Genomic DNA, 23,017 nt, shown 5'->3' with positions numbered 1-23,017 from the left:
TTCCAACACGATGGTTTAATGATAGCCGAACAGGCAGCAACACACACTATACACAACAGAGATTGGACAAAGACTGACTGAACAGACGGAACTTAAATGGAAACACAGATGACACTGATTAACGGAACACAGGTGATACACATGATGATGACAAAACACAGGAAACTTAACGACAGACAGCTGAACGTAATCAGTAACCAAGGAGACTAACTAGCAGGTGATCGAGACTGAACTGAAGCACATGAAACCAACACTCAGAAATGAAATGTACACAAGACACAACATAATACTGACAGTACTACCCCGTCCCGCGAGGCGCTCCTGTGGAGGGAGGGGGTTTTGGAGGAGGATGAGGAGAGTCTGAAGATGGACAGGAGATAGGAGGGGAGAGCAGAGAGGAACACCAAGGTGGAACTGGCAGAGGGAGGAGTCAAGGCAGAGTCCTAAACATCCTACAAGGCGGAGCCTGGGCATCGACCGATGGCAGTGGAGCGGGACAAGCTGGAGACCATGACGAAGCCATAAGGATGACATCGCAGGTTTGGAGGGCCGAGGTGACATCATCGACTCGAGAGACCGAGGTGGAGACGGGGACCTGGCAGAACAGAGCGACATCGGAGGGAGCGAGGACCACGGTGGAACCAGAGGGAAAGGAGAATCCGATGAAGCTGAAGGGGTGGAGAGTTGAGGCACAGCCGAAGGCCCTGAAGTCCGCTGCGAAACCAGGGTGACGAGAGACCAAAGTGGAACTGGAGGGATGAGAGAGCCCGGTGGAGTCTTAGTGATGGCGGACCATGGCGGAGCTGAGGGAGTACAGAGCGAAGTCGGATCCAAAGGGCTGACAAGTCGAGGTGGAGAACTGGGCCTGGAGAACTGAGGTGTAGCCTGGGGATCCGTATCACAGAGCCGAGCTGGTGTCGAAAGAGCCCGAGGTGCAGTCAACGAGCTAGCGAGTTGAGGAGCTATGAGACACCAGTGGGGTAGATAAGTACAGGGAATATGATGGGATCAGTGGAGATAATGACAATGGGGTGGGCAAGATAATGGGTAGCATCGCGTCAGCCATGATAGAGAATGTGGTAGGCTGGAGAGGGATGAGCTCTGTGGTACAGTTGATGAGCCAGCTCTCCTCAACTGGCTCATTAGAGAACAGTCTCACCGGTCCTGACTTCTTGCTGGATCTGACGATCGACTCCAGCCTCGGCACGGGTGCAGCGACATGCTCAGGCTCTGGGGTGGACTGTGTGGCTGGCTCTGACTCTGGCCATGGAGGTGGCTCAGGCTCGTGGTCCGCGGCTGGTGCTGGCTCGGGTTCAGACTCTGTGGCAGACATGGGCGTTATCACTGGATCTGTAGCGGAAGGTCTCTCGGTCAGATTATCTCTGGAGAGCAAAGTGGAGCGGCCTCTGACGAGTGTAGAGAAGCGAGCTCTGAGCGAGTGTACCTGGGATCACAGCTGCTGGAGCTTGCTGGTGCAGATGATCGTCAAGTCCGTACCAAAAAATAGTCTTAAGGACGCCATCTGCCCAGTTTACCTCTTGAGAGATTTGCAGGAACTTTTCAACATATACTTAGATCTGGCAGCCTTCCTGGAAACAGGTTACCAGTCGATTAGCGGGATTCAAGAGGGTGCGGAGAACGCCCATCTTTTCAATTTCTGGTCCGACATAATGGGTATTTAATTGAGCAAAAACAAAATAATGATAATAATAAAGGTAAATAAAAAAATAAAAAAATAAAGTATTTAACGGGTAGGATTAGGAGTAGATTAATGATACTCTCGAAGTAGGACTAACGAGGAGTCACAAATTATCCCAAAATGGAAATATCAATAATTCATCATTACTCGTTTCATTTAATTATAAATATATGGATCAGCTAATAGAATTAACTTGATGTAGCAGAATTAATACCACAATCAACTAACCTGTTCGTGCAGCAAACACTCAGTATTACTTATTTATTAATTCTAAGAAATGTTAATTTCCAGGGTAAGGGAAATAACATTTTTACTGTACAGTACTACTTCAGAGCATGTAGCCAAAATCTGCATGATTAGGGACTCCAGTATAAGCATGCACCACAAACAACTTTACATGTGACATGAACAAGACTTTATAAACTAGAATAAACACTTAAGACTTATCTAACACACACACACACACACACACACACACACAATGGAAAGAGAGTTGACACAGAAAACAACAAAAGCAAGAATTAGCATTGTTTGAAGTTCAGCAGATCAACAGCCTTGTGCAAACCATCGGTTTCTTAGTTCTAACACACCCATCTTTAAATGGGGTATAGGGATACTTAATGTATCAAATAATGAGGCTAAGTTTGATACTTGCATGTCTCGCCCATTTGACTGGCAAACACTATGTTGTGGCTCGCACGTGCTCTGCACCTCTGCCAAAAGGTTTCTTTCCATCAGAGAAATCAATGTGAGAGAGAGACTTGAGTATGGAGTGGAAGTGCCCGGGTGGAGCAGAGAGGCAAAACTACTGATCTTGGGTGCGTTTCCCAAACGCATTGTTGGCCAACTATGATCGCAATTTCCATTGAACTCTATTGGTAACGACGGAACTTGCGACCATAGTTGGCTTTGGGAAACGCACCCCTGTTCAGGACTTCAACTGCAGGGACCTGTTTCAATAAGGAGGTTCAACCAACTCTGAGTTAAAATTTGAACTCTGAGTTGACTTACCCTGAGATGGGAAACTCTTGAGTTTTCGGTTTCAGAACAGCTGAATTGAGCTAGTTCAATCAACTCTGAGTAGCTTGACTCTGAGTTTACATTTACATTTAGTCATTTAGCAGACGCTTTTATCCAAAGCGACTTACATCTGAGGACTAAAGCAAGCGAGTCATCGTGAAGAGGGAAGAACGATGCAAGAAGTGCTCAAAATACAAAGTTCAGGCATTGCTCAGAGTAGCAAAAGCCAGACAAGGGAAGATTTAAAAGGGAAGGAAAGATTTAAAAGAGAAGATTTTTTTATTATTATTTTTTTTTATGTTAAGTACTCACGGAAGAGATGAGTTTTCAGTTGTCTTTTGAATGTTGTCAGGTATTCTGCATTACGGACGAGGGTGGGGAGATCATTCCACCAGCATGTAACCGTGAATGAGAATGTTCTGGAGGGTGATTTAGCGCCTCGCTGTGATGGCACCATGAGCCGTCGCTCCTTGGCCGATCGCAGGCTTCTGGTAGGGACGTAGACTTGTAGTAGGGAGTGAAAGTAGGACGGAGCTGAGTCTGTGGTAGATCTGTAAGTAAGCGTCAAAGCTTTGAATTTGATGCGAGCAGCGAGTGGTAGCCAATGCAGTGAGATGAACAGAGGAGTGGCGTGAGCCCTTTTGGGCTCGTTGAAGACAAGGCGGGCTGCAGCATTCTGGATCATTTGTAGAGGTTTAGTAACACATGATGGAAGTCCAGCTAGAAGAGCATTGCAGTAATCAAGCCTAGAAATAACCAGGGCCTGGACGAGAAGTTGTGTCCATGCTCAGTTAGGAAAGGCCTGATCTTCTTGATGTTATACATTGCAAACCTGCATGATCAAGCTGTCTTTGTAATGTGGTCTGTGAAGGTCAGCTGGTCATCAAATATTACTCCAAGATTTCTGACCGACCTTGATGGGGTGATTGAGGATGACTCTAGCTGGATAGTGAAGTCGTGCTGTAAAGACGGCTTTGCAGGGAGGACGAGAAGCTCAGTCTTTGCCAGGTTGAGCTGCAGGTGATGTTCCTTCATCCATGCCGAGATGTCCGCCAGACAGCTTGAGATACGTGCAGCTACTGTGGGATCATCTGGTTGAAATGAGAGGTAGAGCTGGGTGTCATCAGCATAGCAATGGTAAGAGAAACCATGAGCCTGTATGATGGGTCCCAATGATGTGGTGTAGATGGAGAAGAGGAGCGGTCCGAGAACTGAACCCTGAGGAACCCCTGTGTTCAGTTGATGTGCTTTGGATACCTCGCCTCTCCATGCAACCCTGAAGGACCTACCTGTGAGATAGGACTCAAACCAGTGGAGGGAAGTTCCTTTGATGCCCAGTGATGAAAGGGTGGACAGAAGGATCTGATGATTCACAGTGTCGAAGGCAGCAGAAAGATCCAGCAGAATGAGAACTGAAGATTTGGAAGCAGCTTTTGCGATCCGCAGGGCTTCTGTGACCGACAGTAGTGCAGTCTCGGTTGAATGGCCTTTCTTGAAGCCAGATTGGTTGACATCTAGCTGGTTGGTCAGGGACAGGAAAGATGACACTTGGTTGAAAGATGGGAAGGAGAAAGTGAGCGCAGGTTACGTCTGAAAGTAACTGGTAGGGGAGTTGGTGGAGCATGGGTAGTGAGTTGTAGATTGAAAGTAATGAGGAAATGATCTGAAACATGGAGAGGTTTCACCAAAATGTTGTCTGTGATGCAGTTGCGTGTGTAAACCAGGTCCAGTTGGTTGCCTGACTTGTGAGTACCTGTGGTGATGAGCCGTTTGAGATCAAATGAGGCTAGAAGAGAGATGAAGTCTGTTGCATACGCCTTTTCTGGATGAATGTTGAAATCACCAAAGACTACGAGTGGGGTGCCATCCTCAGGGAAAGAGGACAGCAGCACATCCAGCTCCTCAACAAAGCTTCCCAGTTGACCTGGGGGGCGATAAATAACTACAATATGGATCCTAATGGGAGTTGTAAGTGTAATTGCATGATATTCAAACGAGTTGTTATTGCATAGAGAAGAGAGAGTTGAGTATATCCAGTTGTTAGAAATGAGAAGTCCAGTACCCCCACCCCTCCCAGACTGGCGAGGGGTGTGGGAGAAAGAGAAGTTGTTAGAGAGAGCAGCAGGGGTTGCTGAGTCCTCTGGACAGATCCAGGTCTCAGTCAAGCCCAATATATTAAGAGTAGAATGAGATGCAAAGGCTGGAAGGAAGTCAGCCTTATTGACTGCTGACTGACAATTCCATAGACCCATAGAAAGAGAGAGAGGTGTGTGTGTGTGGATAAGAGAATGGCACGCAGATTAGCAGTATTGCGCTGCCTTCTGTGCGTGATGAGTGCACGCTGTCGAGAGACAACAGAAATATTTAGAAAGCACATGTTGTGAAGAGAAATACGATAGAAGTGGGAAAGGAAAAGGAGAGAAGACGATACTTTAGTGCCTTGCCGGAGTCCTTGCTCGGTGGAGTCGCACAGGTAGAGTCGATGGTCTTTACCTGAGTCGGTCTTCACATGGGGAGGCTGAATGGTTCCGCTGGCGCTTCCGCGACAGCGCGCACACTACATAGATATAATGCGTACTAACGCCTGAGTGAGGACAGCTGTTTCTGTCCAGCAATTAACACAGCAAACGCAAATTACCCGAAACTAGCTGTTGGACAGCGCTTACTTAAGTGCTATAAAATTTAAACTGCAATACTATTCAGAGCGGCTGTTATATAAAGTGGGAACGCGTCTAATTAAAATACAAATTTATGAGAAGGCAAAAACAGAAAATATGGGGGTTATTGCAGGCATGCCAGGCCGACCTTCTTAAAGGGGCGGTCGACAGTGGGGAGGTCGCCCTCGACGATATTACTGAACTACGTCGAGCGGTTGACTTGTCTCGCCGTTCTAATAAAGAGATGGCCCGTGCCATAGGCCATTCTATGGCAGCATTAGTAGCCATGGAGAGACACCTGTGGCTGAACCTGTTGGGCATTGGGGAGAAGGACAGGGCCCTCCTCCACGATGCCCCACTTCGCCTTCTGGCCTTTTCGGTGATGCAGTCAATTCTGTCGTCGAAAGGTTTCAGGAGGCGAAGCGACAGTCAGCTGCATTTAAACAGCTAATCCCCCACTGTTGTTTCAGATCTCGTGGGTCCTTGCACCTGCAGCAGCAGAAGGAGAGTGTTGCCTCTCATGCTGCCCCACAAAAAGCCTGGAGCCAGAGACATCACTCTCAGCCGAAGTCCTCCAAACCGAAGGCAGGTCTGAGGACTGTCATTCAGGTGAGGAAGGGATGCGTAGGCCTCCAACAGCTGGTACTTCATAGTTCTCAAAAAGGATGGGGGGTTACGCCTTATAATAGATCTCAGGGTGTTGAATCGGTCTCTGAGGAGGTTCAGAGTCAAAATGCTAACCATAACTATTATTGTGAGTTAGATCAGGTGCGAGGTACGAGCATCCTAGCACCCTAGCTCTCCTAGCCCTCCTCTTCTGTCTTAGCCGAGGGCACAATATACCACCCTCGGTGGAAGCTGTGGGTCTGGCCCCTGAGGGGGACCAACTCATAACTGAGGTTGTTGAGACCATCTTAAACTCTAGAGCCCCCTCCACAAAGAAAACTGTATGCTTTCAAATGTAATCTATTCACTTTGTGGTACAGAGAACATCAGTTGGGCCCAGTTAACTGTCCAGTGCTGGAGGTCCTTCAGCGTCGCTTCTCTGACAGGCTCTCCCTGTCCACGCTTAAGGTCTATGTGGCGGCCATAGCTGCCTTCCACATGCCTCTAGGGGTGGGCACTTTGGGGAGACACCCACTTATAGAACGTTTTCTTCGTGGAGCTAGGAGAATGAGGCCTGTCGTCCAGACCAGGATTCCCATGTGGGACCTGGCAGTGGTTCTTGAAGGGTTATCCCTGGCACCCTTCGAACCTTTGGACAAGGTATCCGAGAAACATGTAACCCAGGAGGTAGCCTTCCTGCTAGCTATCATGTCCCTAAAATGAGTCGGGGACCTGCAAGCGCTATCTGTTGCTCCCTCTTGCCTCGAGTTCACTCCTGGCAGAGTGAGAGCCATTCTCCATCCTAGACCCGCCTATGTGCCTAAAGTGCCTGCAAATGTGGCACGGTCTGTAATCTTGCAGGCATTCCATCCCCCACCGCATGTGTCGGCTTATCAAGCTAAGCTACATCTATTACACCCGGTCCAAGCTCTGGAGGCCTACGTACACAGGTCATCGGGCTGGAGGAAGTTGGACCAGCTGCTTGTGTGTTTTAGGTCACCTAAGAAGGGTGCCCCTGCTTCTAAACAATCTATCAGCAGATGGATTGTAGAGGCTAATCTCTACTAGAGGAGTGGCATCCTCTAAAGCCCAACTACCAGGGGTCTCCCTTCAAGAGGTCTGTGATGCCGCTGTCTGGGCCTCACCACACACCTTCATAAAACATTACAGTCTGGATCTGCCCTCTACACCGGGTTCAAGTTTTCTCGTCTCGAGTATGCCAGATTGCTTCACACCAGGGCGGGTACTACTCAGTGTGGCGCAGTGGGCATTTCATTCCCCAATGTGTCAATTCTCGACAAACGCGCGTGTTCCCTCGAAAGGGAGGGAACGAGACACTGTGTCCCTCGGCCACACTTCCTGCGCTTTTGAGAACAACTTGCTTCGACCAATCAGAAGCTGACACTGTTGTGATCCGGCATCCTTTTGTAGCTTCCGCATCACTATCACATGCGACGTCACGAGTGACATAATGACGCAACACCAATCGTGATTGGACTAGTTCCATACAGGCTTCAGATGCGTCACACTGAAGGCGTTCCCCAATGTGTCGATTCTCAACGCAGCGTCTCGTTCCCTTCTCCGGGAATTCAGTAGACACAATTCAAGCTTTCTAAAGACATATCTCTCATTGTCACGTTGATTTGGGTTTTGGTTTATGTTTTCATGTCTTTTATTGTGTTGTTATTTTGTTCTTGATTGTCATGTGCTTCCCTTGCTCCGCATGGTATCCTGCCATGTGCTCCCCTTGTGAATGTGTCATGTTCTGATTGGTTGTTCAGGTCATGTGTTTTTCAGTTCTGTTTTGTCATTGGTTTGTTGCCTTGATTTTGCTCAGGTGTCTCTTGTTACTCATTAGTCTTTGTGTATAAATAGCACTCATGTTTCATTGTTCCTTTAGCTTTAGCTTCTAGCTTTGTCCGTGTATACGCTGTTTGGAAAGTATGTTTCTCAAGCCATGTTAGCTAAGCCAAGTCTTTGTTTTGTTCATGTTTGGGAAATAAAGCAGCATTTAGGTTATATCATATTGCCTGCAGTGGACTTATTACTAGTGGTGGCGAGATGAAGCCTCATGTATCATTGAAGCTTTTCAGCCAAGTGGTTCACAAAAGGATTAATTTCTCAAGGCTTCATTTGCTCACAATACCACCTGGTGGTCAAAGAGTGTAAAATAAGCAGATTACAGATGACCTAAGGTGATCTGTGATACACTGTATATTGTGCCAGTTAAGGCTTAGAAATTTAAATTTAAATTTTAAATTAAAATTTCCACATAGACTAATCTATATATATATAATGTGTACTTTGAGGTGGTATATAATGATTGTATAACATCACTGTGTAATAAACGTATTGGCTTAAAATGAATGGGGCTATCAAATGTGCGTAAATCAATTATTTGGTCATAATAGGCAGAAGGGGCAATATTATTATTCTAAAACTGGAAAGTGGCTGGGTTCTCTTACGAGAGGTTCTCTCGTATTGCGTAAGTATAGCTTACGCTACAGGAAAGATTCATCTTTTCGAGATATTGAAGCCCAAAAATTATCCTTTATTTTTGTATCCATTGTCAACCCAGTGCAACAGCTAGCAGAACTAGAGCAGGCTGTCTAGCATGCTCATAGGCTGCCCTGCGGGAACTGCAGCAGCCCATCACTGAACCCGACGTGACGTCACGTCCAATGAAGGCGCTCGCGCCTTCACAGTGTCAAAGCCCGCCAATATGGGTGTGGCTTAGTGTATATAAGTAGGGTTCGTAGGCTGAATTCTCTGATTTTCATCTCTTCAGCGAAGCTCTTCGCATCGCTGGATCTAGAGAAGCCAGTGCCGCCGTCGAAACAGCGACAAGCCAGCTAAGGACAGTGCCTGAGGAAGCCGGCTATCTTCGCCACCTTCAGCCTTCCGTGCCAGCTATGCTATCCGGCAACGTATACCTTTCTAAAAATCTCTAGCTTCTAAGCACTAAAAGAGCATGAGACGTCTTTTTCAAGATGCCTCTCTCCACTTGTGGCTCGTGGCCTGCTCAGCATCGGAGACCGCCACGTTATCTGCGCTCTCTGCCTGGGACCGGAACACGCTGCTCTTGCCCTCTCTACCGGAGGATGTGAGCACTGTGAAGAGGCGCGGTTCCCAAAGACCTCCGGAGCCTGCGGCCGCTGCGACGCGCTCACCGGAGTCCCTCCCTCGAGCCTCGCCTTCTCCGTCGCCCCTCACCGACGCGCAGCCGCCGGCTACGGCCCGCTCTGCCCCCGCGTCTGACGATGAGACGGAAGGACCCGCCGCTATTGACAGCTGTTCTATCCTGGCTTCTGATAGTGAGGATCCAGGAATCCGGCAGGACCCACGCCGGAGTGGACGCTGAGTTGATGCGCCTCCTCTCGCAGGCCGTTGACCGCCTCGGGCTCGAGTGGTCGGCGCCTGAGGAGCCCGCGCACAACAGACTCGACGGCTGCTTTCTCCAGAGTCACCGCCATCGAGCGCCTGCTGCCAGGCCTGCACCCTTCCTCCCAGAGCTGCACTCTGTGCTTTCTAAATCGTGGAAAGCTCCATTCTCCATGAGGCTCCAATCCTTTGTCTCCGTGTCGCTCTCCCAAGTGGACGGCGCCGCTGAGAAAGGATACAGCTCAATCCCCAAGGTTGAGGAAGCGGTTGCTGCACACCTTTGCCCGCCCTCCGCGAGATGGCGTTCAAAGTCTACTTTGCAGTCTAAAGCCTGCAGGACCACATCCTCTCTTTTCGGTTGCGCCTACGGCGTCGCCGGACAAGCAGCTTCCGCCCTGCACTCCATGGCTGTCTTACAGATCTTACAAGCCGATCTCCTCCATGAATGGGATGAGAAAGGCCCGGATCCAGCTGCCGTAACGGACCTGAGAAGCCCAACGGATCTTTCCCTTTGTGCTACCAAGGCTGCAGCTCAAGCCCTAGGACGATGCATGGCCTCGCTGAATGTCACAGAAAGACACCTGTGGTTAACGCTGGCTGACATTAGAGAGTCTGAGCGCTCTGCCTTCCTCGACGCTCCTCCCTCCCACACTGGTCTCTTTGGCCCTGCAGTGAACGGAATCGTCGACCGTTTTCTGAAGTTCAGAAAACCTCTCGTGACCAGCCGCCTGCATGAGCCAGTACACAGCGCCCAGTTCAGCCGAGACAGTCCAGCCACTCTTTGTAGCGACAGGGAGGCCGCCCCAGATCGCACTCAGCTACCTGCAGCAGACCGCACCCCCCACGTAGGCCGCGGCCAAAGATCACGCTGAAGTCTGAGCAAGCGAAGCCCTCCTAGCAACAGTAGGAAGGAATAGACGGTTGGGTCTCGCCGTGGCCGGACCACCGTCAAAGCTTTTCGCCCTGTCAGTCCCCTTAACACAGGCTACTGCAGTGAGTTATTAAGCAGCCAACGAGTCGGTAACACAACCCGCTCGCCTGCACACAACCGCCGTATTTACGGCCTCCAGAGAAATCTCAGAAAGAGCATAATGTCTGGTTATCCGGCTCACGCCGGTGGTGTTTTAAGTGTAGAAAAAGTGCCCACGCCACAGTGCTCACCCCTAAACACAAACACAGCACTTCCCGTGTCACCCACAGAGTCCACTCTTATAAAGCTGGCAAATGCCGCTCGAGTGTTAACTGCAGGAGATGTGCCCACATCTACTATCTGCCCGCTCTATTACACGGCCAAGTCACGCGCATCACAAAGTGCAGACTCATATCAATCAAGTTGTGGATGTAAGTCTCGTGCCCGCTCGCGAGCGCTCACGCTTACTAACAAGCACTTCGCACACAGCGCCGCGCGCGCACCATGAAGTGCAGCCTTATATGAGTCAGAATATGAATGTAAGTCTCGTGCCCGCTTGCAAGCGCTCACGCTTACTAACATGCACTTCGCCCACGGCGTTAAACGCGCGTCACAAAGTGCAGCCTCATATCGGTCAAGTTATGAATGTAAGTCCCGTGCCCACTCACAAGCGCCCACGCTTACTAACATACACGCCGCCCATGGCTCCGCTCGCACATTACAAAGTGATTGTAAAGCGCTCCCCATTCACAGCTATCGGGATGCTATATATGAAACAGCCTGCTGTTGCTGTCAGCGAGCCGCCCCATTCAGGTACAGAGAGCGCGCGCACCGCGCCCATTCCTCCGGTCCAGTTTCTCGAGCCCGCACAGCATGGCGATCAGAACCCGGAGGCCCTTCTGCCCCTAGCTACACACATAAAAGCATGGGAAGCGATTCCAGGGGTATCAGAATGGGTGCTAAGCATAATAAAGCAGAGCTATGCATTACAATTCGCTCGCTGTCCCCCACGCTTCAGAGCACGGACCGCGACGACAGTGAATGAGGAAGTAGCACATCTACTTCAATCTTAAGTTTATCAAACAACGTGAATACTTTTTGTGTGCAAAACCCCCCCAAAAATAACGACTTTATTTCAACTATTAATTTCCTTCTCTCTGGGCCTCGAGTCAGTTAACTTAGTGTAATAGCGTAAGATTCTGTTGTTGTACGTCAAACGCATCACCCACATGACCAGCGTCAGCCAATAATGAGCCTACGTGTGACGTAGCTCTACGCAGTCATACTAAGTTAACTGACTAGAGGCCAACACAGAAGGAAGTTAATAGTTGAAATAAAGTTGTTAGTTTTGGGGGTTTTTGCGCACAAAAATTATCATTGTCGCTTGATAAACTTAAGATTGAGCAACAGTAGTCACTTGGACTATTTTAACTATGTCTTTAATGACTTTTCGGGGCTGGCAAGTTTCAATCCCTGAAGAAGTCTAGGGAGGAGTATGGAGGAGTGATCCAGCTCTCAGATTTATTCAAAAATATCTTAATTTGTGTTCCAAAGATGAACGAAGGTCTTACGGGGTTGAAACAACATGGGGGTGAGTAAATACTGACAGAATTTTCATTTTTGGGTGAACTACCCCTTTAATGTAACAACATCTCTAATATTGAGATTTGTGCCGGCTACTGTATACAGGCCACCAGGGCACAATACAGACTCTATCAAAGAATTTACTGATTTTCTATCAGAGTTAGTACTGGCTGAAGATAAAGCCCTAATTGTTGGTGAATTTAATATACATGTAGATAACGAAAATATGCATTTGGATTGGCATTTAAGGACCTTCTTAACTCTATTGGAGTTAGACAACACGTGTCAGGACCTACTCATTGTCGTAATCATACTCTAGATCTAATATTATCACATGGAATCAATGTTTATGCCGTTGAAATTCCGCAGCAGAGCGATGACATCTCAGATCATTATCTAGTCATTAAATATTGCTTTATTAATAATCTTCCTGATCAGTTTCATCATCTCAGCATCCCAGAAAGATTAGAAGAACTCGATATTGCGACAGAAACTTTCTGTACTTAAAGAAGATTAAAGAAAATAGTCCCACACCATGGTACAACGAGCACACTCACGCCCTTAAGAGAGTGGCCAGAAAAAATGGAGCGCAAATGGAAGAAAACAAAACTAAAGGCATTTCGTATTTCATGGAAAGAGAGCACGATTGCATACAGAGAGGCCTTAAAATCTGCTAGATTTGCTTATTTTTCAACCCTTTTTGAAGAAAATAAACAAAACCATAGGTATTTATTTGAAACAGTGGCTAAACTAACAAAAATAAAGCTTCAAACCCAGACGTTGACAAGCAGCACAGCAGTTATGACTTTATGAATTTCTTTACTTACAAGATTGATAATATCAGGGAGAAAATTATAACTATGCAATCGTCTACTACAGTATTGCATAAGGCATTGCATTGTTGTCTCTCTGACGAAAAATTTGATTCATTCATTGCTATAGACCTTATGTAGCCCCGCCCCTTTTCAGCACTGCGCTCGTTGTCTTTTGTCTTCCGGTCTGTATTTTCACAGCGATCCTGTGTATTTATGAATTAATGGCTCGTTTTAAAATCTTCCCGGTCTTTTGACATGTGTTAAGACATTTTCTTTAAACATTATAATCCCCATGATAACTTTTGTTAACTTTACATTAAGTAAATCCACTTCAAAAGTTAATTACTCCAGGACAGCATTGCCATAGAAATATACAGAGCGACCGCAAAACCGGAAGTTCAAAGACAATATTCTAAAGATGGCTGCGCCCTCGTTTCTCTGGCGTATAAGGTCTATAGGAGAGGAAGAATTTTCGAAACTCATCAAATCATCTAAATCAACAACGTGTATTTTAGACCCTATACTGCCTAAGGTACTGAAATAGATGCTTCCAGGGGTCATAGATCCTCTTCTTAATATCATTAATTCATCTTTGTCATTAGGATACGTACCAATAACTTTTAAGCTGGGTATGATTAAACCTCTTGTTATAAAAACACAAATTGATCCTACAGAATTAGTCAATTACAGGCAGATCTCGAATCTATCTTTTATGTTAAAGATAGTAGAAAAGGCAGTATCTTCACAACTATGTTCCTTTTTAGAAAGAAATTATATCTGCAAGGATTTAGGATTTAGACCGTACCATAGTACTGAAACAGCTCTCATTAGAGTCACAAATGATTTGCTCTTATCCCCCTGGGGTCAGTTTCGCTTTTTTTCTTATCAGTGCAAAAGAGACTCAAATAACTCCTCGATTTTTTGATCAAACAGGCAAGTGTTATACATCATTAAAAACTGTTAAATGTCTTCTTTTATTTGTGTACACTAATAATAAAAACAAAAAGTTGTGTTTTTTTGTAAAATAAAGAAAAAAAATATGATGCGCGTTCTGTCTTCTCTCTCAATGTGAAGTTCATTCTGAAACGCGACAGAAAATGATCTGTAACTCAGCTAATACTTGCTACCCACATTACATTTACATTACATTTATTCATTTAGCTGACGCTTTTATCCAAAGCGACTTACAATTGCTATAAATGTCAGAGGTCGCACGCCTCTGGAGCAACTAGGGGTTAAGTGTCTTGCTCAGGGACACATTGATGTCTCATAGTGGATTCGAACCCGGGTCTCTCACACCAAAGGCATGTGTCTTATCCACTGCACCATCACCACCCTTATCAAGTATCAAAATCATATCAAAAACAAATATTCTCGGTTTAAGAAATCCGTATGAAAGCAAAGACATGTACAGTTTCAACAGCCCGAGCTCATTAACTTTAATTTGACCACACCCCCACGCGCACGATCTGTTCACATGCAAATGATCCACCTGAAGGAAGGCAGAGCTGTTAACGCCCTCATCACCTCTAAACAAAGAATCAGCGACTTCAGTATTCCTCTGCTTTTCATGAGTTTGGAAGACTGTGCTGTGCAGTTTACCTTGGATTTACCTCAGAAGAACACGATTTGATTATGAGAACAATTTTTAAGGTAAGACACATAATAGTAAGTGTTTTATTGTTGCATAAACTTTACATTGTACTGATTGTAGCTATTACAGTTCCCTTACAAACGGAACTCAACGATGCGTCCAGCATGGGAACGCCCCCAGCGTGACTGCGTCTGAAGCATCTATGTCAACTAGTCCAATGGAATGAATGAGCGTCACGGGCGGGTGACGTCATGACCAGGATATGATAAAAGCACATCCGGTGCAAACTGGCATTAGCTTCTGTTGCCTCAGCAAGCAATCTGTGTTATACTGTCTCTGTCTATTTATTGTTGTCTGTTGCAATTTATTCGGAAACGTTATGGTCTCAGCCCCCCTGGGGCTGGATGCTATGATGCAGATGTGGCCGAGGCTACGTCTGTACGCCTTTCCCCCTGTTGCTCTGCTCCCAGGAGTTCTGGAGCGAGTCCGCCGGTATGGAATGAGCCTACTGCTAGTAGCACCACGCTGGCCAAGTCGGATCTGGTTATCGGACCTGATCCATCTCATAGACGGTCCTCCCTTCGAGATCCCGATCAGGAGAGACCTTCTGTTTCAGGCCGGGGGCACAATATTTCACCCTCGACCAGAAATTTGGAACCTGTGGGTTTGGCCTCTGAGGGGGCCCAACTCATAGAGAGTGGTCTTTCAGCCGAGGCTGCTGAGACCATTCTAAGCTCCAGAGCCCCAGCTACTAGGAAACTATATGCGCTTAAATGGAGAGTTTTCTCTTTATGGTGTCACCGACATCAGTGGGATCCAGTTAACTGTTCTGTGAACATAGTACTCGAGTTCCTGCAGGAGCGCTTTACGTCAGGCCTATGTCCTTCCACGCTCAAAGTCTACGTGGCGGCCATTGCGGCCTACCACTCCCTGGTGGGGGGTACATCGTTGGGTCGAGACCCCCTGGTTACACGTTTCCTTCGTGGCACTTTGAGGCTGAGGCCTGCAACTCGCACTTGGGTGCCAGCTTGGGATCTTGCTATAGTACTAGAAGGCCTGTCTTGGGCTCCATTTGAGCCCTTAGATTCGGTTTCAGATAAGTTTGTTACCTTTAAGACTATCGTTCTGCTAGCTATTTCGTCCCTTAAGAGAGTTGGAGACCTTCAGGCCCTTTGGGTTTCCCCCACTTGCCTTGAGTTTGCACCGGGGATGGTCAAGGCATTCTTTTATCCAAAACAGGGATACGTCCCTAAGGTGCCGACCTCGACTCTGAGGCCTATTGTCTTGCACGCTTTCTGTCCTCCTCCTTTTGCATCTGCGGACCAGGAAAGACTGAACCTCTTGTGTCCAGTGCGAGCACTGGACACTTTTGTGCATCGGACATCTTCATTTAGGAAGTCCGACCAATTACTGATTTGCTTTGGATCACCTAAGAAGGGTCTTCCTGCTTCTAAACAGACGGTCAGTAGGTGGATAGTTGAGGCTATTTCACTTGCATACGAGTACTCGGACCAGCCGTGTCCTTTGGTGGTCCGAGCTCACTCTACTAGGAGTATGGCGGCTTCTAAAGCCTTACTATATGGGGTTTCTCTTTGGGACGTCTGTGATGCGGCGAGCTGGTCCTCTCCGCTCACATTTGTTAGATTTTACAGTTTAGACCTGGATGGTGCCCCAGGTTCTCAGGTGCTTAGTGCTTAGTTACAACAGACTGACACTCAGGTACTTGGAATTCTGGCGCTTTGGGTATTCTCGTTCCCATGGCGTTGATGGACGTAAGGGAACGTCTCAGGTTACTATTGTAACCATAGTTCCCTGAGAACAGGGAACGAGACGATGCGTCACCCTGCCATACTTCCTGCATCCCTGTGATCGGCTTGCTTCGGCAATTTTCGAAGCTAATGCCAGTTTGCACCGGATGTGCTTTTATCATATCCTGGTCATGACGTCACCCGCCCGTGACGCTCATTCTTTCCATTGGACTAGTTGACATAGATGCTTCAGACGCAGTCACGCTGGGGGCGTTCCCATGGCGTCGATGGACGCATCGTCTCATTCCCTGTTCTCAGGGAACTATGGTTACAATAGTAACCTGAGACGTTTTTTTCAATTGTTTACACGCAATTTTGAAAACCGGGTTCTTTTTTTCAAAATGTAATCACAATTATCCAAACACCACACTCAATTGGCATAATTCCTAGATTGTTTGCAAAATGACACACTTCTGTCAAAACATACACACTTCAGTCAAAAGATATACACATATTTGTGAAAATGCTATTAGTTTTAATTTAACCAACACAGTCCTCAATGATCAGACACTATCTATTGCAACCAGTTTCACACTGCTGTGATAAATAAAAAAACACATTTGTAAAAAAAATATTTTTAGGAAAAAGCATGTTGTAGATTTTTGGCCAGACATTGTTATGTAAGGGATTTAGATGAAAAAAAAAATTGTGACAAACAAACAACATTCTTCATGATTAGTTTGAGATATAGGGAGAATGTACACAAATAGGCCTACTATAAACTTACCAAGCACTGCACAACACTGATTTCTGCAGACTCATATTTCAAGTATTTATTTACAGTATTTCTTACCATAATCAGTTACAGTAATCAACCAACAATGAAATCAAAGAAAAAAATAAAATCTGTAGACAAATAAAAATTACTGCATGAAGTACATACAGTTTGACTCTGAAGAAAAACTACTGTAAAAGCAACAAGAATACTGTAACTATTCAGTTACAGTATCAACCAGAGATTTGGTTGAACTCTTTGTCCAGCTTCCATCGGTGTCAGTCCATGGTTGATAACATGGTCAATAAGTGTTGCACAGATTTCTTGAGTCAAATTTGGTCCGCGTCTTCTTTGTTCAGGTTCTATCAACTCTACAAGTCCTTCTCTACCTCTTCCTCTACCTAGGCCTCGTCCTCTATCCCCTCCTTCTCCTCTTCCTCTACCTCCTTCACCTCTTCCTCTACCTCCTTCTCCTCTTCCTCTACCTCCTTCCCCTCTTCCTCTACCTCCTTCTACTCTTCCTCTACCTCCTTCATCTCCTCTTTGAGCTCCTCCTTTTATTCTCACTCTTCTTTCATCTTCTTCTTCTTCTTCTAGCTCCTTCCATTTTTGTTGAAGACAGGTGAACTCACCTGCTGCCTTTTATAGCACACCTGAGTGCTGCGTTTTCAAATTAGCACATGTGTGCTTCCACGCCTGATGGATGTGCATATCCAATTCATTCATTAGTGTGGTCAATGGCAAACCGGGGCTTTGTAATGACAAGGAAGTAACCTCACAATCCTTATCTGTGTCTAAGGTGTGAAAATGTGTGTAGAGTTTTACAAATCACTATGTGTAATGTTTTGCAAAAAGGGTGAAGCTGACAACGTGCTTACAATTGTGCAAATCTAGGCTGGTGTTTTGCTCCTTGAGTGTAAGGTTTTGCTAATAGTGGGAAAGTTTTAATTTTAGTGAGTAAGCAATTGAAAAACTGTAAACTGGTGCCAGACAAAAATGTTATGAAATGAGATAAAAGTTTGATAGTATGAGTGTTTATTCTAATATGGTGAATATTTTAATGTTTAGACCTGTGTTTACTGTTAAATATTGTGTTTGTGGATATCTGCTCAAACGTAGATGTATAATGTAACAATGTTTCATAGTTTGGAGCGGCTCGATTGCTGCACGCGTTGAGTTTGGGTCTGAGTTTGCTGTGCGCGCTGTTAACGCGCTGTGCGTTTGAAAAGCAAAACACGCCAAACATTAGACTTCACGCCAAACTCACAATTTCATAACGAATAGAAACGTTTGAAGTAACATATGATAATCAATATATTTTTTTCTAGTGTAGTGTTACTGAAGTGTTCATTTTTAACGATTTATTGGCTGCCTGCTATCTAGGCTATTGTTATTATTTTATGCAGCCCTACACATGCCTATATACAAGGCACAACAAACTAGGTGTTTGTATATATTTAAAAAAATTACAAAATACATATACATATATACACTGCCGTTCAAAAGTTTTGGGGCGGTAAGATTTTTAATGTTTTTAAAAGAAGTCACTTATGCTCACCAAGGCTGTATTTATTTGATTAAAAATACAAAACAATAATAACCAGTAATATTGTAAAATACTATTTCAATGTAAAACAGCCGTTTTCTGTGTGTGTGTGTGTGTGTGTGTGTGTGTGTGTGTGTGTGTGTGTGTGTGTGTGTGTGTGTGTGTGTGTGTGTGTGTGTGTGTGTGTGTGTGTGTGTGTGTGAAAAATCTAAAATGTATTCCCAAAATCGTGCAGCACTATAGTTTATCTTGATATCAACATGTTCACAGGTGTTTACTTATTTTTTAGAAAGGGACCAGATGCCACTGATGAGTCCTGCTGACTTCAACATTCACATAAGTCTCTGTACATGAACATGGTAAAATGAAAAATCAGACACCTTGGACATGACAGGTATGTAGGCCTACTATGTTTCAGGAATGGCACAAAGGTGTCTGACTGTTCAAGTCTATGTCTTTAGATCAGTGTGTTTACTAATGTGCTTTTTTTGTCCTTTGTTGTGTATCTTTGGATTATGTTGTGTTGTAAATACATCCAGACAATCTAAAAGCCATTCATTTTTAAATTCCCTCCTCATTCTTTGTGCAAGGCTCCTCATAATGATAGGGCCTGATAGCACCTGATAGGGCCATTAGGGGAGCGTCTTTGTCTTTCTCAGGTGTGAAAAACTATATATTAATGGGTGGTTTACGCCTCCTCGCATAAAGCTTTCTCACACAAAACGTGTCTTACAAATTTTAAATCAATATATTGTCTTATCTAAATGAGTATGCAGGATGATTTTCACATAGTTTTGGAGCAAATATTCTAGGCTACGTGATACAATTTTCAAAAGTCTTGTGAAGAAATAATCAGTATGGGTTTCATGGCCTTATTTCAGTGACTATTTTTTGTTTTTGTTTTTTCACAAACCACGCATAAACTTTATTATCTCAAAACTACAAAGTTTTACGTACACGCTGCTGACATATTATTGTAGAAGAGTTTGTGCTGAATACAATGTAATAATGAAAATGTCACAAGTAACAGAAATAAGCACAAATGTCAGAGCATATCAGAACACCTCCAGGACCCAGAAAACACCTCAGATCCCAGATGGTTCATCCGATCGTGTTTGCATCTCTCTATTAGTGTTACTCGATCTAAGTGCTTCATTTGACACTATAGACCACAACATTCTTTTAAACAGACTCGAAAATGATGTTGGCATTAGTGGAATTGGACTAGCATGGTTTAAATCATACTTATCTGAACGTTATCCGTTTATAGCAGTAAATGAAGAGATGTCTTATCGATCAAAAGTTCAGTATGGTGTACCACAAGGCTCAGTACTACGACCGTTGCTGTTCACTCTGTACATGCTACCCTTAGGAGATATCATTAGGAAACATGGCATTAGTTTTCACTGTTATACCTGATGATACTCAGCTCTACATTTCTTCACTCCCTGATGAAACTTACAAATTCACAAAATGAACGGAATGCATAGCAGATATAAAAACTGGATGACTAGCAATTTCCTACTACTTAATTCTGAAAAAAAACAGAGATTCTAATTATTGGACAAAAAACTTCCTCACGTAATGACCTAGAATACTGTCTAACACTGGTAACACTTTACGGTAAGGGTACATGAATTATCATGAATTCATGCATGAATTCATGCATGAATTAGGCATTAATTCATGCATTAATATCTCATGAATCATCAGGAATCATCACGACTTCAACGTTTTTCATTCATGACTTCATGGATGAACAACACCTTAATTAAAACATTAACTAAGATGAGTACATCATCATGAATTATGATTTATTACGCATGATCATGATGTTTTCTTTGTTCACAAAAAAAAAAATTGTCTTTACTATCCATTGTGGATAAAGCTACAGTTATGGTACCTGAATCATCATGAACTCATGCATAACAAAAAAGCATTAATTCATGCATGCAAGACTACTCTTCGAATGATTCGTTTCAAAGCATGTTCATGTCTTCTTCATAGCCTGCAGGTAAATGGACAGACCACAAAATTGGCCCATCACAGCAAATAGCGCACGAATTCTGTTGACATTCAAATACAGTAGTCATCATTAACTAAGCATAATCTTTCAATGACTTCATCATGTGTGTGGCCCCTCAACTAAAGTGATGACTTGGTCCTTTGAAACGCTGATAAACAATGTGTTTTCATTGTGATCTGAGTTATCCAGCATGTTCATGTCTTCATAATAGCCTGCAGGTAAATGGACAGATCCCAAAATAGACCAATCACAGGTCATAGCACATAAATTCTGTTGACATTCAAATACACTACTCATTATTAACTAAGCATTATCTTTAAATGACTTCATCATGTGTGTGGCCCCTCAACTAAAGTGATGACTTGGTCCTTTGAAACACTGATGAACAATGTGCTATTAATGGTGGCATAACTGTGAAATGACATGAATATGAACAAGGAAGTTCAAGCCTTTGCAAACAATGTACTGTGGACACAAATGGAGTTTGATCTGAACTTTACTGCTTTATTCTGAAACAGTGTAAACCAGACAAATCCACAGCAATACCTGGGAAGAGCTGAGAAGGAATTCAGTACATACACCATGAACTTTATTTTAAGTGCCTGTATATCTCTTAGGAGTCACCTTTTAATGTATAAAGTTTTATACATTAATCACAATTATTGGCTAACAGGGAAACTGGTCCCGAATGTCCTTAAATAAACGACCAAGTAACCCTTTCTTATGCTTGTTTCCAAGCCAGTAGGTCCATTCTATTACTGCAAGATGCTCTTTCAAAAGCTTGGCAGTTCGGTTTCCCCTCAATCGCCAAATTGTCGATTTGTATGTTAACCATGCCCTCTCCAAGTGCTGAGTGTGAGCTCCACTTACAGGATCAACAAACCACCTTGAATGATTCACGGTGAAATGCCTGTAGCCCAAATTGCTGAGAACACCCCTATATGCTCTCCACTCGTCACTAAGAATTAATGTCCCAGGCTGCACATGCTTCACCAATAAGGGAATCAGATGGTGGCGGGACCTCTTCTTGACCAGCCTCAGGATAGGTCTTCGATGCCTTTCTTTTACTCCAAGCATCCCAAAAACCCACTTTTTGCGTCTCCAGGTGTTGGATATTCTCCCACGAGCATACTGTAAAAAAAAAACATATTTTCTTAACATGAAACTAATATATTATATAGACTCATTACATGCGAAGTGAGATATTTCAAGCCTTTATTTGTTATAATTTTGATGATTATGGCTTACAGCTTATGAAAACCCCAAATTCAAATTTAGAATATTGTGAAAAGGTTTTCATAGCTGTAAGCCATAATCATCAAAATTATAATTTTTTTTTTATTTTTTTTTTTACTTTATTTATTTACCAGGGACAACGTACAAAATACATTAATCTTACGAAAAGATGTTTTGTACCAGAGTTAGCCGAAGCTAATTTTCATCTGCAGTCCCCGGGCAGGTACACACAATATTTACAACATTACATTACAAAATAACCATCAATCGTACTTAGCAAGTACATATAATATTAGTCCAACAATGGTCATTTAAAAACAATCAAATGTTCAAGATGAAAGAACTAATCAAAAGACCATCACAGCCTATAATATATACAACAGAGTCAAAAACATTTACTTTAAAAATAACATTTGTACATTTTAAATATGCTGATGCTGACACAGCTGGTTATCAAGAATGTGTTTCTTTAAGTGAAACACAAATAAAGGCTTGAAATATCCATAGACAGTAAAATATATGGACACAGTGACCCCATAGATTTCAACAGAGAAAAGTGAAGCCAATCAGAAGCACTCACTTCCTGATGGCTGAGCAACTGCGCCGGCTCACACTGAGCTGGACGACGTAATGTCACGTGAGCATCCTGAATGTCTTCTAGTAGCTGTGCCGAGAGAAATCTGAATAATTCCCTTCCGAATCTCGCAGAGACGGAGAGCGTGAGCATTAGCTGTCCGTGAGCTAGCAGCAGGAGCCACTTTATGAGTCTCTATGGGCTTCTCCCTTGACTTAATTAGACTTCATGCCTCCACGTCCCCCCGATTGTCGGCGAGCTTCTCCGCCTGTCTATACGGTAATTTCTCGACTGTGCGACGGAGAGTCGCGTGGTTATGACGCAATCGTTAGCCTATTTTTACAAAAACTGCTTCTACGGGGCCATAACGTAAGATAAAAGGTAATGGAGCCTTTTATACATTGTTGTGTTTCTTTAGAAATAAATAATGGACGAATGGAGTCTTTGGACACCTCAGATGTAAAGTTATTCGCTGTCAAAGTGACGCAAAAATTAATGGGAGTCAATGGAATGCTAACAGCAGGTGATGGTGAGCTACAGTGGCGGTGCACGGGAGTCTTCAGTTTCCGGCTGGTGGATTACCCCCTTGGAAATATCTCACTTTGCATGTAATGAATCTATATAATATATTATTTTCAGTTCAATTACTGAAATAAATGAACTTTTACAGGAAATTCTCGAGTTTCACCTGCAGAGCATATTATTTGCATTTGAGTTGGCAAATAGGAAGTTAGGGCTGATACACATTCTAGTAGCAGAACGCAATCACAAAAAAATAAGATAGTTTCATCTAGGGCTGTCGCGATAACCGCAATATTGTAGTACCGCGCTAATGACAAGCCAACC

The 23,017-nt window shown here is 44.3% G+C and overlaps 1 pseudogene; it reads right to left on the bottom strand.

Annotated features, from left to right (window-relative positions):
- Positions 1 to 2,828: 2,828 nt before the first annotated feature.
- Positions 2,829 to 4,974, bottom strand: LOC143757447 (uncharacterized; annotated as a pseudogene).
- Positions 4,975 to 23,017: the final 18,043 nt, after the last annotated feature.

This window comes from Siphateles boraxobius, unplaced genomic scaffold, assembly GCF_051911475.1.
Source record: "Siphateles boraxobius isolate OS27281-9 unplaced genomic scaffold, OSU_SipBor_1 30, whole genome shotgun sequence".
Classification (NCBI taxonomy): Eukaryota; Metazoa; Chordata; class Actinopteri; order Cypriniformes; family Leuciscidae; genus Siphateles; species Siphateles boraxobius.
Note: the sequence above shows the minus strand (reverse complement) of the source record. Positions and strands in the feature narration are given on the sequence as shown.